The 16,206-nt window shown below is 43.3% G+C and overlaps 1 protein-coding gene across 2 annotated transcripts in view; it reads left to right on the forward strand.

Moving 5' to 3' along the window:
* The first annotated feature begins 567 nt into the window (after positions 1-567).
* The window catches only part of LCOR (ligand dependent nuclear receptor corepressor), an 86,418-nt gene continuing 70,779 nt past the window's right edge, over positions 568-16,206 (forward strand). For both annotated transcript variants that reach the window (XM_050958116.1, XM_050958117.1), the window contains exon 1: positions 568-658. The gene's annotated coding sequence lies outside the window, so the exon portion shown is untranslated. The remainder of the gene's footprint in view (positions 659-16,206) is intronic.

The raw sequence follows: 16,206 nt of genomic DNA on the forward strand, positions 1-16,206 counted from the left end.
GTACTGCACAGGAATGTCCCTCTTACCCAACCGAGTGGAGGCGTCCGAGCTGCGGGAGCCGGGGGCAGCCTGCCTCCCACGCCCCGGGATGGCGGCGAAGAGCAGTGGGCAGGGGGTGTTCTCGGCTAGGAGCCGCTGCCCCGACGGGCGGAAGCCGGGAGCTGGGAGGCTCGGAGCTCGCTGGGGCCGCCTGAAAAGGGGAGTGACGCCGTGTCACCGCGGCTACTGGCCTGCGGCTGGCCCGCAGCCGAGCCCCCTGCCCTGCCCTGCCCTGGCTATCGCTGGAGGCAGCTCTCCGCTGTCCCCCGGGGGCTGCCAGGCCGGCCCGGCGGCGGGGCTCAGCGCTGCACGGGCCCAGGCGCCTCCACAGCGCGGCCCTGCCGGTGGGGCAAGGCGCCGCGCTCCGTCTCCATGGCAGCGGGGGCGCGCGTGAGCACGTGGCCTCCGGGTGCCCTCCCCCCTCTCAGGCCGGGCGCGACGCGATGCCGTGACGCCGCGCTGCGTGGCGCGATGACGTGACCAGCGGCGGCCGTGGGCGTGCCGGTGCGGGGCCCTCCCCCAGAAGATGGCGAGTCCGTGCGGGCGGCAGGAATGCTCCATTGAGAGGCGCGGCTTCCGCCACCAGCTCGACTCGTGGCGACACAGGCTCCTTCACTGTGTAGGTGAGGGCTGGCGCGGGGAGGGGGAGCCCCCGGCCGCTCCCCCCGCCGCGCGGCGCCCCTCCCCCCACCGCTCGGGGACACAGCGCGCCCCTCCCCCCGCGGCCTCTCCCGCCCGGATTAGCTCCGTGCGCTGCCCGCCCCCTCCTTCACCCGGGGCCGCCCGCGCAGCCTGCGTCCGGGGGCGCGGCCTCTCTGCTCCTCAGCCCCCGCCGCCCACACCTCGGGTTCCGCAGGCCCGGCCCGGCGCCAGGCCGGGGCCTTCCCAGCCGCCGTTTCCCGGACCCCTTTGTCGAGCAGGGGCCGGTGCGGGGAGGCCTAGGGCGCCGCTCGCCGCTGCAGCTAACGCCCCCACGGGGTTCCGGCCGCAGCCAGGCGAAGCCCTTTGGCTGCCCTTCCTCCCTCGCCCGTGCAGCCCGAAGCTCGCTCGCACGTGTTCTCCCGGGCTTGATCCCCCCTTCGGGAAGAGCTGGAGCGGGCTCCTTACCTCGGCTCCCCCGCCCTCCCTGCGATCGGCTTGCTCACGGGACCAGGACACTCATTTTTGTTATGGTCCCCTCGGGTGTGCTGCTCCCGTGCACCCTCCTGCGGACCGCACCCAGTGTTTGGGGGGCAGCTGAAGGCTGAAATGTTTCTTTTGGCATGGAGAAAAAAACCCTCAGAATGTGTGTTGCTCTTGGAGCTTGTAAAACCTTGGTCTCGAACTTGATTGCCGCCTTACCCCGAATTGTAGTGAGTTCCTTCAGAGTTCTGTGGGGAGACATCATTACTTGTTTGCAAGAAATAGAGGAGCCATTGAATTAAAAATCGGAGGAACTTCCAGTTTTGCTAAATCTGAAGACCAGCTCTAGCCTAGAAGAAACAGCTCTTCTGTCATTTTTCAATTTGTCTTCAATCTGCTTTGACTCTGCTACCTGTCTTATTCATTCCAATCGCATTGCGTCCCTTGCTTAATATAAATTACTGGGCAGTGGATACAGTTCCTGGTGTATGTGAAGCTCAGTGTTAGACAATTGCACAAGGGACCCTTTTGAAATTTGAAAAGTAGAGTGAAAATGACTTCAGAATTAACATTAGAGCCCTGCAACTGTGTGTCTGATGCAGAATCCTTGTCTAATTTGCCTATCTGTCATTGCACCATAATACTAGTCCTGTTTCATGCTGGTTTTGATTGAATTCCTGAAATTTAACTGCCAAATGTATCTTATGTAGAGATAGTGACTTCAGCATATTGCAAACTGCATATGTTACAACAAAATGTTTTAATTTTTATTCTGAGTTCAGGTAGTTCAGCATCCTAGTTCAGTTTCTGGGCTTTGAAACATCAGTGTGTGTTACACTAAAAATCCTGACAAAGCTGTTTGGTATATACCTGCTCACCGACTCCATGTGTGAGTGTATTTTATGTAAATAAAATGTTCAGAGCTCAAGAATATACCAGATCCTATTAACTAGCGGCTAGTACAAATGATTAAATTGGGAGGTCCAAGGTTCATTAGCTGCTGACAAAGTCACCTCTACTTCTAACTACTGGAACAGGGGGATGTTTGGATTTCTACCAGAATGATGTCTCTAGATCCTGCTTAGGAGCTTTCTTTTGGATCAGTCCCTGGATAACATCTGTCATTTGATGACCACCTTGCTGAAGTTCTATGGCCTTTGTTATATAGGTCAGACTTAATCATCATAGTGGTCCCTTTTGGCCTAGAATCTATGAATCTCTGACCCACCTCTGTCTCCTTCAACTGGGTGTGTTCTGCCTTCTCCCTTTGCCTCAGAACTGCCTGGCTTCTGGGGGTCCATTATACTCTTCCTTCCTGGCTGCACCATGTATGAGGGAGTGCAGTGCTTTCCTCTCCTTATCTTAATTTTTTTGGATCATCCGTGACTATCTTCAGTGCTGCTCTCCGGTGCTTCTCAGAGCTTTCCTTAACAGCTGCATAGTGAAACTAAGAAATGTCTAGTATCAGAGGAGTAGCCGTGTTACTCTGGATCTGTAAAAGCAGTGGAGTGTCCTGAGGCACCTTATAGACTAACAGATGTATTGGAGTATGAGCTTTCATGGGTGAATACCCACTTGGTTGGAAATGTCTGGGCAATTCTATTGCTGCAGTTCCAAATCTTATGGGTTTCAACGAGACTGCTGAAAATCGTGCCTGTTTCATTCTGCTGCTGCTTGGGAAAGCTATGAGAAGTCAGAAGCAATGGAGCTGTCTGCAGACTCAAAGAAAACATAACATTGGGTCACATTTAGAATGTTCTTAGCAATCATAAGTGGTAGAAACTTTTTAAAAAAATAAGCACTTAAATTCTCCAGGGATTGATAATATAGGTTCCTTTCAGTCTCCTCTTGGTCCTCCCTCACCTTTTATGAATTGATAGGTGTGGTTTGGTTTGTTTTTTTTTTTCCAGTCCCTGTGACTGTTTACAAGAGAGGCTATGGAGGAAATGGTTAATTACTAAGTTAACACATTTTTTGGAGCTAAAGTACAAAAAACATTTTGTAAAAAGTCCAAAGTATAACAGTGTGAAGTGGCTTTTATCTTGATGGCAGTATGCCAGAAATAGTTTGAACCTCAAATTGATCAGTTTTATGAGACCTCAGACCTGCCCTTTTCCTAACGTGCCTAGCATAATTTCTGTCAGTTCATGTGAATAGAAATTGTAATTCCTTTATTTTTCCTTCTTACAAGTGTTGAAGGCCTCACTGCTGTTCATGATATCCAACTGAAACTGCACTGGAGGTATAAAACCCAACTTTAAATACATAAATACAATTGGGGTAACTTATCAACCATAAATGGGCTGTATACAGCCTGTGTTCAGAAGCTGATCTCTTAAGTGACACAATCTTATTCTGCTTTGATAATTCCATGATAATCTTAATATTATAATCTTTATAGAAACTAAGTGCTTTATCGAAGGAAAAAAAGAGTTTCTGAAGCACCTGTCACCTTGGTAGCTGAGTGACTCTTATGTGGACTAGTGTTCTGTTATCAGCATCAGTCCAAAAAGAGAGAAGTTTAATAACAGTCCACAGAGCTTGACGTCCAGAAAGCACTACAAGGCTACCAATGCATTTGGCCCCCCTATTGAGTACTAAGTTGTAATTCAGTCAAGGAGTCAGTCTGTAAGAGTGCTGCTATACAAGGCTTGAAATAGATAGAAAACCCACTAGTTCTGTTTAAAGTTATCTACATACATTCTGCTTAAGCAGTGGTCTTACATTGGTAACCTGAAAGAAACGCTTTCAATTATAACAATAATTGATCTGGAATTTATGATGTGGAAGTATCTTGCCTTGTGTATGTGTTTCAGTGTTGAAAGCAAACTTAGCTGTGTGGATTCTAAACTCGTATGCTAAATTGAATTTACTCCTATTTTTATTGTTGGGGAAAGTGCTGCAACCTAAGTTCCTTTATAATTCCTACATATTAATATGATTGCATAGCAGTAGACATTTGGAAGTTTAGCTGCTTAAGATGTAAGCACGGGTTTTATGAGGTGTGTATTACATGCTCCTTCTATTATACAGCAGAAAGCATTAAAAGCCAATAGTACTAATAAAGAGAAAGTATACAATCTCTGAAACAATTCTTACGGCTTCTTGTCTTGCCTGTCATTGAGATATTTGGTTTTTGTGTCTATATGTGATATCACAACTGATAGGGATGAACTGCTGCTTCAAAGTATAGGACAGTTGGACGCATCTTAAGATTTTTATGCAGTTTAGAAAGTAATTTGACTCACACAGTGTTAGTGCAGTTCCAGTACAAGTGAAGCAAAATTGCAGCTTATTTTTTAGTGAAGAATTATATTAGTTATATCACTGGTAGTGATGGAAAATTCATGGAATAACTTGCTTTTAATCTACAGCTGGAATATGGGTAAGAATAAAGTGTAAACTTAGGGTTTGCCTACATTTTGTCATCTGCTCCTCCCCACCCCACAATGCAGGGCCAGCTTTAGGCCGCCTCCCTTGATTCCCCGGAATCGGGCCCCGTGCCTAAGGTGCCTTTTTAATTGTTTTTCTCACCTAGTGGCACTTTGGCGGGGGGGTCCTTCCGTCGCTCTGGGTCTTCAGCATTTCAGCGGCAGGGGGTCCGCAGAAGGCCTGGAGCAAGGGAAGGATACCTCCTGCCCGCCCCTGCCACCAAAGACCCGGGCCACTGCTGGGTATTCAAATCAGACCCTGCAGTTCCTAAAGCCGTCCCTGCACAGTGTACACAGTCCATCTATACTTCCTTTGAACTAGGGCAGGGGTTCTCAAACTTTATTGCTCTGCGACCCCTTCTGACAGCAAAAGTTACTACATGACCCCAGGAGTGTGGACTGAAGTCTGAGGCAATGCAAGCCCCACTGCCCCGGGCAGGGGGGCCAAAGCTGAAGCACAAGTCCCACTGCCCAGGGTTGAAGCCCTGGGGTTTTGGCTCTGGGTGGTGGGGCTCAGGCATCTGCTTTGGTCCTTGGCCCCAGCAAGTCTAATGCTAGCCCTGGCAACCCCATTAAACCAGGGTTGCGACTTACTGTTTGAGAACCGCTGGACTAGGGGAACCCAGACTAGTGCAAATCACTTTGTACACCAGTGCAATGCATGTACACTAACAGTTTGCATTAGTGCAGATACACCAGTAATCCTCCCTCCCTTTAAAAAAAAAAAAAAAGAAAGAAAGAAAAAAAAAAAAAGCCCCACTGTAGGCAAGTCCATGGCTATCACTTGGTATAAAGGCAGAACTTAGTTTGATTAGTTGCTGAAATGATCACTGTGTTCAGGTATGAAGTATATGTTAACCTTCAGAATTTCTCTAATGCTGTGCTTTGGTTCAGAATGTTTATTAATTGTAATTAGGATACTTTTTTAGTTCTAGTTTACAGAGAATATTAAGTGGGGAGGTTTATAGCACCTCTGTTTTTGGCGCTGGTGCAATTGCTACTGAAATACTGTCTAGGTGTGGCATATACAATTCAAGAAAGATGTTGAAAAATTAGAAGGTTCAGAGAAGACTACCAAGAATGATTAAAGAGTTAGAAAACTTGCCTTGAGAGACATAAGGACCTCAGTTTGTTTAGTTTAACAACAAGAAGTCTATAAGTATCTGTATGGGGAACAAAAAATTGCTAATGGGCTTTTCAATTTAGCAGAAAAAGGTATATTAAGATATAACAGCTGGAAGTTGAAGCTAGACAACTTCAGGCTAGAAATAAGGGATGAATGTTTGATGGTGAGGGTAATGAATCACTGGAACAACTAACCAAGAGTTGTGGTAGGTTCACCCTCACTGGTTGTTTTTCTGAAAGATCTGCTTTAGTTCAAACGGGAATTAATTGAGGGAAGTCCTGTGGCCTGTGTTATACCAGAAGTCAGATAGAGATGATCACAGTGATCGTCTGCCTTATAATCAGAGTTTGATGTACTGTACCTACTTCTTTTTGTGAAATGTATGGCAGACTGATCTAAAATTATTCATATTTCATCAGACTCTTAAGAAGTGGAGTTAGTGGAAAAATCTTGCTATCTAGCTGTTTTAACCTTCAGCGTGACTGGAAGAATGTGAACTAAGGAACAGGACTGGGAGTTAGAATTAGGAATGAAACCCAGATCTACTACAAATTTGCTTTATGATTCTGGATAAATTGCTTCAGCTCTGTGTATCCATTCCCTCATCTGCAAAATGAAGGCAAGTTCTTGCCTCTCAGCGATGCTGAAACTTAATTTGCTAACCTATATAACATAAGGTAGAAGGCATTCTCAGTGGAAATTATTTATTTTCTTCAGAAGTGCCCTCTTCAACCCACGCTGGCCTCACAACTGTATTTCAAACATGAAAAATCACTCAACGGGTCAAAACATGTTTACAGCAAGATACCTTGAGCTGGTTTAAAACCTCTCACACAGGTGGTCTGCTTCTTGAGTCCTGTGGTGATTGCCCCACATTCCTGGCTGTTGCAAGTCCTGAAATTCACCCCAGTTCATGGACCAGGTCAAATAACTTGCTTTATTAAATATTAACAAAACCTATATCTTAAGTCAAGTAACTGTTTCATACATGTTGTTGCTGTAATTTGGGAGGTGTTCTGGGGCTGGAAAAGGATTGCATTGCAGGACATAAAGCTTTGTCTCAGGTTTAATTTTAACTAGGGGTTGGTGAAATATAAATTTCATCCACGTTTACTATAGAATTTCCAAAATAATCACATTATTCTATTTTTATACACCTTGGAAAAATATTCTAAAAATTAGGTAGTATCTTGCCCTGCTCTTCCATACCAGTCGTACAGTAAAGATTTACAAGACTGTGAGCAGCTGCTATACACTTCTAAATGAACAGCTACAACAAGAAACATGGAATGTTCTGATTTTTAAAGACATCCTTTGGTGGGATTTTTTACTAAGAAATAGCAGTGTTAATCCCAACACCTATTATGTATAGAAATATAATCTTCTGATTTAATTAGTAAGTTTGCTATAACTAAAAATGGATGATTAATCCCCTATTCTGGTCCTTGTAGTTATCTTTAAATCCCCACTGCACATTAGTTAAATATGGTGGCTTTAGTAGTAATGTTCTGCGACCTTAAAATACTTTGTAGCAAGACAAATACAATCTTGGGTCTTGTCTATACTGAGAACTTTAGTGTCCCCCATCCCCACCGCCCCATAGTAGACTAATGATGGGAGTAGCATTCCCTGAAATTTTTATTCTAGACAAGGCCTTAAAAAGACAAGAATTTAGCGTGGTTTTAAGAAATGTAGCTCTATTTTTTACATTTATATGAAACGATACAGTAGGTAATTACATTTCTTTTATGTGAGTTTTCAGTCCTTGCTTTTGTCTTCCAGTTTTAATTGGTTCCCTTTTTTCCTCTGTCCCTTCATCTTATTTTCATTTCCCTTACTCTGTACTTTCATGCTTATTGTGTGCTGAACAGTTTTAACAAGTTTTTGCTGGCATGCTGAATTATAAGTACATGTGGTAGGTAGGATTTTTTTATAAATACCATGGTGATAAATGTTAGCTACCAAATTATAATCCCTATTTTAAATTGGTGACAACATTATTGATTAAAAAATAGTCCTGGGTTAAAACTTCCTGTATTTCCCTTCAGGTCAAAGGTAAATTTAAATAAAAAGCCGAGTTACAGCTTCAGTAGTTGGGAGAAGAAGAGTGGTAATAGTAGGACACTGTTTTGAATTTTTAAGGAAGTGTCTAGTGCTTAGAGCACAGGAGTTGAGGGCTCTGTTTCCAGCTATCTAAAGTACTTCAGGATCTCTGAAGAGTAAAGGTTTTGTGGGATTAAAGTTACAAAACACTTTCCCTAATCACCTGTTTTCAGATGCTCACAACTCTGACAAAAAATGAAGCACCTTTTTCCTTTTACATTTTAGGCTGAGGTTTGAAAGTTACAATCTGGTGTGCAAGTAGTCCTCTGGGGACCTGTGCAGAGTCCTGTTCCAGAGGAAACTAGTTTGAATTTGGGAATTATGGGAGTCTGACAATTACGTACTGATCATCAGGGCTCAAAACACTCAATATCTTCTCACCTGAAGAGGAAGCCTGCTAGTCTGGGTAAAATGTAACTGTTTTTCCATGAGCCCTCTTTTGCCCTCAGACCTATTAAACTTACATAATCATAGCTTCACTTCTTCCCCAGTCTTTTCTGCCTTTCTATGTTAAGTCATTCTTGACATACTCTTGTTAATAAATTCTATTTCCCTTCTAAGTACACAGATTTGAATTCTCCCCATCCCGCTAAATACATGTATTTGGGGGTGTCCTCTTGTCTCCCTCCTAATGCTAATGAATCCTCTTCCATTCTCTTCTCCCTCTCCCTTGCAAATTTTGGGATACCTCTCGATTCTCAGCAGTGAATGAATACTGGGCTCTTCAGTAACCCACTGCGTATAAATTAACGCTAGTCCTCTAGGACATCGGAAAGTCCTGCCTTTTAGCAACTGTTCTCTGCATGGGCCACTTTGCTCCTGGCTCCCCCTCTTCTCTGGGAGTAGCAGCAAGAAGTTTCCTACTTTCCTCTTCAGAGAAGTGCGTGTGTCTGCTACTTCATTTCTGTATTTTTCTATAAAAGGGCAGCAGTTCCTGCTACTCTGCTCTCTGCATATTGACTCTCCACTCCCAGAAAAACAAGCAGTTTAGGGCTTCTCTGCTTCCTGCCTGTTTCCTGCTGATCAAGCAACAGTGGCTTGGGCTGCTCCACTCCTTACTTTCTCGCTCCCATCCCGAAAGTGGCTTCTTGGCCCAGTTAAGCTCACCCTGAGGTAAAATTTCTGCTTGTCCTGTGGCTTTATCTACACTTGAAAAATGGGTGTGTTTTATATAACGATGAAGCTAACACATGATAGTTAACATGGTAAATTTCAAGTGTAGATAGGCCACGTCTTAGGGTTCACTGTGACCAGCTACTTTGAGGTAAAACTACAATTTGTCCTGCTTACACTGTGGTGTTACAACTTATTAAATCTCACTGTAAAAACACCAGCTTTTCCTAGTGTAGTCAGGGCCTGAGAATCAGTTTTGCAAGCCCTACTGAGCATACACATCAGGAATTTTTTGCAGAATTTGGTAAGCACACATTAAGGATGCACTGACTGTGTTTGTTGCTGGTTTCAGAGTAGCAGCCGTGTTAGTCTGTATCCACAAAAAGAACAGGAGTACTTGTGGCATCTTAGAGACCAACAAATTTATTTGAGCATAAGCATCTGAAGAAGTGGGCTGTAGCTTATGCTCAAATTTGTTAGTCTCTAAGGTGCCACAAGTACTCCTGTTCTTTTTGCGTTTGTAGCAAACATAGCCTTGTTGTGAACTGGGCAGTACTCCTCAGTACTGAATTGGGCTGGACAAAGCTTAAAATAGTCTAGAGTCTGGCAAAAGGTCCCCTTCTGCTTTCCTCACCAAGTTGCTGTTAGTGACTGTACTAGGTTTGGAGCCACAAGGTCCTGAGTTCTTATTTTCACTACTGACTTTGTCTTCCTTAAGTGCAAATCTAGGCAAGGGGCTGGTTCAGGTCTCCATCTTCAAGACAGAGGAGTCAAGTTCTGTGTAGTTCACTGAAGACGTTTCATTCTGTATCTTACAAACTGAATCTTGGTTGGTTGTGTGGACATTGGAGTCTGTGATGAGGTGTTTTCAAAGAGCAGGGTTGGCCCTGATGTTATTACCCAGCTGCTGTTATGAAGAATATACACCATTTTAACTGTTGCCCTTCACCTCAATTTGCTTTAGTTAGCTGGTGCTGTGTGGAATATATCAAGTGCTTTGTGATGAAAGGTGTGACATAAAGTTCAACTGTTACAAAGTATATTCATGTGCAGGTGAAGTATTCTACCTCACTAGTCATCAGTTTATTGGGATTTTTTTCTGGAACATCAGTTTAGCATAAAGGTAGTCAATAATGATTATTGTTGCTTAATTGGTACTAGCTGAATTTGTTAGTGTGCCAAGTGACTTGATGGTGGACGATCACGTTACATATTATCATTCTATTGTGTTTAATACACATGATGGCAATAAAGATTGAGGAAGTAGATCTTCCTTAGTGCTCAAAAGGCCTTTCTCAAGGTTGGCTGGATTCAAGTGCATTTTTTGAGCTGACACAAATTTCTCCATTCCAGCCCAGCAACCTTCTCGCTGATAGCATGTTTCCCGAGTTTAAGAAGAACAGTTTCTTAGCCAGGTTTCAGAGTGGTAGCCGTGTTAGTCTGTATCCCCAAAAAGAACGAGGAGTACTTGTGGCACCTTAGAGACTAACCAATTTATTTGAGCATAAGCTTTCGTGGGCTAAAGTGGATTTTAGCCCACGAAAGCTTATGCTCAAATAAATTGGTTGGTCTTTAAGGTGCCACAAGTACTCCTCGTTCTAGTTTTTTTAGCCAATGATCTGAGGCCTCCAGGCTTCTAGCATACTGGGAGATCTACAAATTGAAGTAGAAAAAACAATGGTGTTGTGCAATTGGGCCCAATTGGATTCCTTTATATGCACATAACAAACTGCTTGCCTAGCTTCTTAGTCTGGGTTAATCCGGACAAGTTTATTTGGCAGCTATTGCCTGTCATGAACTAGCTGAATGTTGGTGAGTCTGTCTTCTGTCTCAGGGTATGGCTACCCTTGCAGCCATACAGCGCTGCCGCGGGAGCGCTCCCGCAGCAGCACTTTGAAGTGCGAGTGTGGTCGCAGCGCCAGCACTGGGAGAGAAGTCTCCCAGCGCTGCAGGTACTCCACCTCCCCGTGGGGATTAGCTTACAGTGCTGGGAGCCGTGTTTACACTGGCGCTTTGCAGCACTGTAACTTGCTGTGCTCACGGGTGTGTTTTTTCACACCCCTGAGCAAGAAAGTTGCAGCGCTGTAAAGCGCCAGTGTAGCCACCTCAAGTTCAGGTGATGCTTGGCACTCTTGAACCTCTCTCATTAGAAAGCCGTATATTAATATGATCCTGATAAAACTGAAGAAATCTTCTTTTCAACCTCTTTAGATGCAATCTCAAATTTCTTAAATGAGAAGATTTTCAGAAATGACTTGAGTTGCATTTTGCTTTTTGCTTCTCTCCTCTTCCCCCTCCCCCCCCGCTTTGGCATAACTAAGGAAGCTAAAGATGAACTGCAGTCGCTTTTTATCTTTACATCTGTTTTTATGATTTATAAAGATACTCCTAATCTTTCTGAACAGACAAGCCTATTTTTCCCAACCTTACTAGAAACCAGAATAGTGATGTCACCTGATCTCTGGCTCTCCCTCCCCAATCTGGAGAGGGGCACTGCTGGAACTTGGATCACATGTCTTTAACATCACTTGTGAGATCCTTTTAAGAAAGATCTTTGTAGAATCATCGGAAAAGAGAAGTGAACCTAATAATTTAAGTTGGAGTTTTCTTGCTTGTGGTTCTTCTTCGGAAAACATCTACAGCTTTCTTTTGGCAATCTTAGTTTATAAGATCTGATCACTAGCATCTTTCCTGATATTTATTCTAAGATTTATCTTGGTCATTTTGTTCCTATTTCTCCTAATTATCCACCCTTATACTACTTTTTAATCCCTCTTCCTTGGGGTTGCAGTCTTTAGGTACTTTAAATCGAATGGGTATGAGTGGGTTCTTACACCACAGCCACGTCTGGTATCTCCTTCAACTTAATTGTTCAACCAAGTTCTGAATCATTCGGTACGATAACGTATGCTTTACAGAATATAGGGAGCATGAAAGAGCTGAGGGTCTGAAAAGGAGCATAGTAAGAAATCATGACTGAGATGTGGGCAGTGTCAGAGCTATGCAGTTCTTTAAAGACAAGTCTTAGGGAATTTGATGTGTGAGGTCAGCCAGCTATATAGGATCGCTGTGACAATGAAGTATCTTAAGACTATTGGAAAAAATACAGTGGTATACTCCAAGTAGCATGCAAATATGTTAAAACTGTTGTAACATATGCTTGAGGGAGCAGAGTTAAAGTAGTACGCACAACATTTTATTGATTGAGTGCTTAGGTGTGCTTGCTACCTTAGCATTAAGGTATATCGATTTTTGATGGAATTTAATGGAATTCCATAATTTGATGGAATATTAGGTTTTGATGGAATTTCCTGTGTTCTCTGGGGGGAGGGAATCCATAATGTGGAGCTATATCATAGAATCATAGGATTAGAAGGGACCGCAAGGGTCATCTAGTCTACCCCCCTGCTGAGATGTGGGATTTGTGGTGTCTGTCATCCAAGACAGATTCCTATCCAACCTCCTTTTGAAAATCTCGAGGGAAGGAGCTTCCACAAGTTCCCCACGGCAGTCTATTCCACTGTCCTACTCTTATTACAGTTAGGAAATTTTTCCTGAGATTAAATCTAAATCTGCTGTGCTGTAGTTTGAACCCATTGCCTCTTGTCCTGCCCTGCGTGACAGGAGAGAGCAACTTTTCTCCATCTTTTTGATGGCAGCCTTTTAAGTATTTGAAGGCAGATCTCATGTTCCCTTTGATAATCTTCATCGCTCGCGTTTGGCTCCTTTCTAGTTTCTCTGCATCCTTTCTATATATTGGTGACCAAAATTGGACACAATTCTCCAGCTGAGGCCTGACCAGAGTGGAGTGGTACTGTCACCTCCTGTAACTTGCATGCTACGCCTCTGTTAATGCAAGCTGAGATTGCATTTGCTTTTAAATTTCACATTGCTGACTCATGTTGAGGTTGTGATCCACCACAACTCCCAGATCCTTCTCAGCAGTGCTGCTGCCAAGCCAGTTATCCTCCATTCTGTATTTGTGCATTTGGTTTTTCTTCCCTAAGGGTAGCACCTTACATTTGTCTTTGAATTTTATTTTGTTGTCCATAGCCCAGTTCTTCAATTTATCAAGATCATCCCTCTGAATGTTAGTTCTATCCCCCAAAGTATTGGCAACCCTCTCCCTTTTCCTAATTTTTGTCATCTGGAAATGTGATCCGTATGCTCTCTTCCTACATCCAGGTCGTTAATAAAGATGTTTAACAACACTGGACCCAGAACAGATCACTGTGGAACCCCACTTAAGACCTTCCTCCAATCTGACATCATTCCATGAATAGTTACTTTTTGTTTGCGGTTGTTTAACTAATTCTGTATGCACTTAATGGTAGTTCCGTCAAGACTGCATTTCTCCAGCTTATTTATCAGAATGTCCTGGGACACTGTCAAAAGCCTTGCCGAAGTCCAAGTATATGATGTCTACTGCATTCCCCTTATCCACCAAACCAGTTACCTTGTCAAAGAAATATGGTAAGAAGTTATGGGAATCAGCGTCCCAAAGACCTCACTGGTGCATCTCTTGAACATGTTAGGAAGTCCAGTGGAGAGAGACCCTCTCCTGTGAACCTGTTGTAGCTTTTATATTACAAGATGCACAGTGAGTCAGGCAAAAGTTCCTTTCTCTTTCATTCCACAGTAAAAACTTTTCTTGTCTTAGCTAATGCAGGCTATGCTGTGTCTTTCTATCTCACTTTCTTAGCTGTGCACTTTGAACTCTAAGAACTCTATACAGAAAGCACTGAACACTTATAGAATGTTTCCTTAACAAGTCATAACTGTCAAAATGAAACCAATTTTCACCAGAACACTCAATGAGGGCTATTTCCATGCCAAATTTAAACTTTCTAGCCACAGCTGTTATGGAGCGGTTTTTACTTAATTTTTTTAAAAATAAAAATGGACATTTTAAAATAGGGGATAAGCACATCCCATTTTCCTTGTATTTTAACAGCTGAACTACTTATGAGCAAACTTTGCAGTAAAAGTCACCTTTTTGGGTAGAGACCAACTGTGGAGAACTTAATTTCTGAAAGTTTCACCTTTCAAATGACTCATAGGTTAGAATGGAAGTATTTATGTAACCATAAGTACTTTGATCAGTGCTGTACTCTCTGTAATGAGGACCTCGTGTATTCCATGTGAAACTTTCCATGGCATCCACCCCTTGCCATGGAATTATGCTCTTGAATCTAAAGCTTTCATTAAAACTTATCCCTTATGGTTGCAAAGAAAACCTGAGCTGAGTCTAAACCAATGAAGTGTCATCACTTTGTTTTAAACTACCTCCAGATGCAATGGCTCGACAAAGGGATATTGACTTTCTAACCTAAAGATGATTTTAAATGTTGCCGTTTCACAGATGGTTTTAGCAGAGATATCCAGTTAGTTTGCGATTGTGGAATAGATACTATTGTACTACCATATGTCAAAAGCCCAATTACCCAAACTTCCAGCTTCACTCTGACAACTTCTGCAGCACACTTACGCATTGTTCTACATTCTAAAAGGAGCATAGGGTGATTGTATCGAATGACTTAATCAGTTTCATATTTGATTAAAAGATGCTTTTATTTTAAATTTAAATTAGACTTTCAGAATTGAAGTCCAGCTTGTGACGGTGCATATGGGTCTCTGACTATGATGAACAGATTAAGGACTACTGCCTCAAATTTGCTCATCTTTCTGCTATTAATGTACCCTGAATTGAATTCCCTATTCAGAATAAGAGGAGAGTACAGCGGACTTGAAGATTACTCAACGCTACTAGTTAGGGTAAAAGATACCTATGCTACACTTCAGTGCACCTTCTGCTCCTGGATCTTTCCATCCCCAGCCACACTGCAGCAAAGCTACATCTCTTACAGTGTAAAGGCATACGATACTGCTTACATGACTGACATGTTAGTTTTAAAAGAAGTTCATTTAATTGTATTAAATAAATATAACTTGGACCTCTTCTACTACTCTTCCCTCCCTGGCTTCACTCCACTTCTTTATATATAAGAAGCTGATGTATCTCTTCCTGAATTGTCTTCAGCCTCTCTCTGCCTTTATCTCCATTTCCTACACTGTGTTCTCTACTTCCTCCTTTCTTCTTCTGTCCCCCTCCCTAAAAAAAAACAAACCAAAAACCTTTCTCTCAATACAGTATTTTTCTACCATTCTTTCACTTCCTGTCAATGCACACCTCCCTCACTCTCCCATCTACTTGCACTAAGCACTGGGTCTACAATAAAATGTTCCTTTGGATGTGATTGTGAATAATGAAGCTAGCTGATACAATGCTGACCATGACCTAAGTCATTGCAGACCAGGACGACCTGCGTTCTAACCAGTCCATAAAAAAGCTTTGAAGAACAGAAGCTGTCCTCGCTTTCCCACTCAAAGGGCAGAGCCATCAGGCTGCAGTAAAAGGCTCCCAGCCTGCATGCAGTTGAGGAGGTTGATTGAGCAGGTTGCATGGGAATTTCCTTTGGTGAGACCACACCAGCGTGAGTGATATGGAACTACAGCCATAAGCCCTTCCCCCGGCCTCTTCTACAGATATTGGGACTCCTTTTCCCACAGCTTGCAGAGCAAGCAGGAAAGTTTCACTGAATCACTCCTGAATCTCAGGGAGAGGCACGGTACCCCCATAGCAACCAGGAGGAAGAAATTCTTGTTCTCAGCCAGCAGCTGGACAAGATCCATGCTGAGACAGTTGACAGAGGATCCCACTATTTACTTGTGAGCTCCTACAACCTTTCTGTTACAAATTGTCTCCAGTGGCTCCAGCTTCTCATTCTGTGTGTCCAGTCCTCACTCAGCCAGGACCCAGCAGCAGGGAATATGGGGTAAAGTGATTGAGTCTCTCAGGGGCAGGAATCAATCTCCCCTTCCAATCTCGGGGGTCCTGAAGGAGACACTAAAGAGTTCACTTTTTTTTTTCCTTAAAGGAAGACATACCTGCAGACAGTCTTTTCAATCTCCTTGGTAACTCTCACTACCCATCCCAGGGCTCTCTACCCTTTTCTCTTAGGAGTTTGGCCTAAGGACTGGTGAAGGATATTGTTCACAATTACTCTTAAAGAGACTTAAGCTCTTAAACCTCTCCTCTAGATTCTCTGAAAAGGAGATCTCTTCAGCTGCAGCATTGAGAGCATTACCATAGACTCTCAACTGAGCTACCCAGAAAAGTGCAAAGTGTGTGTATATATATAATATAAAAAATGAATCGCCAAAAAATAAAACTAGCAAAGTTGAAGAGCTGCTTAATTCTTCCTCCCTTGG

Source organism: Gopherus flavomarginatus, chromosome 6 (genome assembly GCF_025201925.1).
Source record: "Gopherus flavomarginatus isolate rGopFla2 chromosome 6, rGopFla2.mat.asm, whole genome shotgun sequence".
NCBI lineage: Eukaryota > Metazoa > Chordata > Testudines > Testudinidae > Gopherus > Gopherus flavomarginatus.